Source organism: Poecilia formosa, unplaced genomic scaffold, assembly GCF_000485575.1.
Source record: "Poecilia formosa unplaced genomic scaffold, Poecilia_formosa-5.1.2 Scaffold1440, whole genome shotgun sequence".
Taxonomy (NCBI): domain Eukaryota; kingdom Metazoa; phylum Chordata; class Actinopteri; order Cyprinodontiformes; family Poeciliidae; genus Poecilia; species Poecilia formosa.
Genome location: NW_006801379.1, coordinates 7,132 through 9,281, shown reverse-complemented (window position 1 = coordinate 9,281; position 2,150 = coordinate 7,132). Strand labels below are relative to the sequence as shown.

The 2,150-nt window shown below is 34.7% G+C and overlaps 1 long non-coding RNA gene across 1 annotated transcript; it reads left to right on the top strand.

Moving 5' to 3' along the window:
- The first annotated feature begins 679 nt into the window (after positions 1–679).
- On the top strand, positions 680–1,922 carry LOC107835291 (uncharacterized). The gene is made up of 2 exons (XR_001661100.1): positions 680–1,265; positions 1,763–1,922. It is a non-coding gene; the product is annotated as an uncharacterized LOC107835291 (long non-coding RNA).
- Positions 1,923–2,150: the final 228 nt, after the last annotated feature.

Below are 2,150 nucleotides of genomic sequence, written 5' to 3'. Positions count from 1 at the left end.
ATAATAAATCTACGAACTAAATGTACTTGCAGGAGAATTTCGTTCCTTGTCTTTTACTTTGAAAGAATCTAAAGGAAGTACTATTCCCATATCAGCTCTAGCTTTATTATGGTTGTAGTTACACATGGAGTCCACTAGAGGGCAGAAGTCTGCGTTAGAAGTTAGCTTGTTACTGGTCCAGAAGTTACTGGATGATAAAAAGTATTTCCTCCTTTCTGGGTCTTTTTCTTCTGTCCAGATAATTTATTTATGTCTTGATAAATCCAGTGGACATGCAGAGGAGATAATAATGATCCTGTAAAGGTGAAAACAGTCAAAATGTGTTTTTACACCAAGATCGAATCTTTGGAGGGAAAGAAAACTAAACAAACTGACGGCTTTAAAACTTTTACACAGTAATGTTTCACTTGTAGATGTTATACTTCATTATTATTTTTTACCCTTAATTTTTCTACTAATCTGCAGTAATGAAGACGTTTCCCCTGTTTGCTTCTCGGGTTATAAATAAATGTTCAAACTGGTGACAGAGACGCGTCTGTTGGACTGAAAGATGAAACTTTTTTCTATGATCATGAAGTTTGTTTTCTAAAGGCTGCAGAGCCGACAGGCTGGAAAACCATCAGCTGTCAGGTTCAACCTGAACAGGGTCACCAACCTTTTTGAGGCTGGGAGCTACTTCATGGGTACAGAGTAACACGAAGGGCTACTTGTTTGATACAGACATACATTTTCTTAGCTCACTCTTAATAACAATAATACATATGTACACATGATTACATGCGGTATGATCATATTAATGTTAGGGATTACTCACTATAATTGTCAGTAATGATTTACCATGGCAGAAATAGTTAATTGCTATTATGTAATCAGAAGTTCTTAGTTCAGAGTTTTAAGTTTGAGTCCCTTTTGGAGCTTTTCTGTGTGAATCTAAATTTCCTCCAAGTGACCGACAGTATGGATTATTGCAGCTGCAGCTGTACACACTTTGAGTTCCTTTAGATTTTCCTTTTAAATAAAAAAGAAAAGAATAGTTATTGTATATTTTACTATTAATGTGAAGTCAAATCAACAAGCAAAAAAAAAAAAAAAGTCGTGCGTTCCCACACAGACCTAAAAGAGGGACGGACAAGAAAAAAAAAAGAGAGAAGACGGAAGTTAAAACCCAAACAAAGTGGACAGGAGTTTGGGACTTTTTTGAATCACAGATCCTAGTCAACCTGTGTACAACTGGATGATCTTTTAGATGAGCAGAGAGGCAGCCGGTAAGACATAAACTGTGTTGTTATGAGATTGGACCGCAAAGTTGTCTACAATCCAGTTTGGCTGATCGGATCATTAGTGACAGCTGACCTGAAGTGGCGGATTGCAGCGGCGACGCTCGCCGTTCATTGATTGATGGACTTTTATGATTAAGTTGATTGTTGTATTGACGAAGTGGATTTGGGTATCAAGTTCAACTGTTAATTAATTTACCATCAACTTCCAAGAATAATTTAAAGCTAAATTTATGATAAATATTTATTATTAATGTTGAGAAGTAGATGTTAAGAAATGTATGTGTATGAAATGTAAATATTAACTTGAAATGCACTTTAAAGTTAAGTTTAAAGTTAACATAAGTTTAGTTACTTGTGTACTTTGATTATTTTGTATGTTTAATTTGTGATGGGTTGCTTGGTATTATTTATATAATAATTTGCAACTAAGTGAAATTAATTTATACAGATTAGTAATTATTATTTTTTGAGTTTGTTTAAAGGTTTTTACCTGCATCCTCTGGATCAATGGTGAACATGTCCATACACTGAAATAAATGGAAGTAAAAGCAAGGGAAACTGTTTGGTCCTTCGAGTGAAATCCCTGTCATTAAGAGTCTGCATGGGGTCATCCATCCCTTTTCAAGTGGGGAAGTTGCACAAGTGGGGAAGTTGCACAGTTTAGAAGAGAACTTGACAACATCAGATGGTCGTGTCAACATGTGGAGAAACTTCAACATTTCAAGGTTCTTGGTTCTGTTGGCTCAGATTAGAACAAGCAGAAACTATTATTAGTTTTATTGCTCTTGTGTTTCTGAGCAGAAATTTGTTAAAGTTTTTTATAGATAAAACTGAAAATCTCCATTAATTTAATAAAATATTGATTAAAAA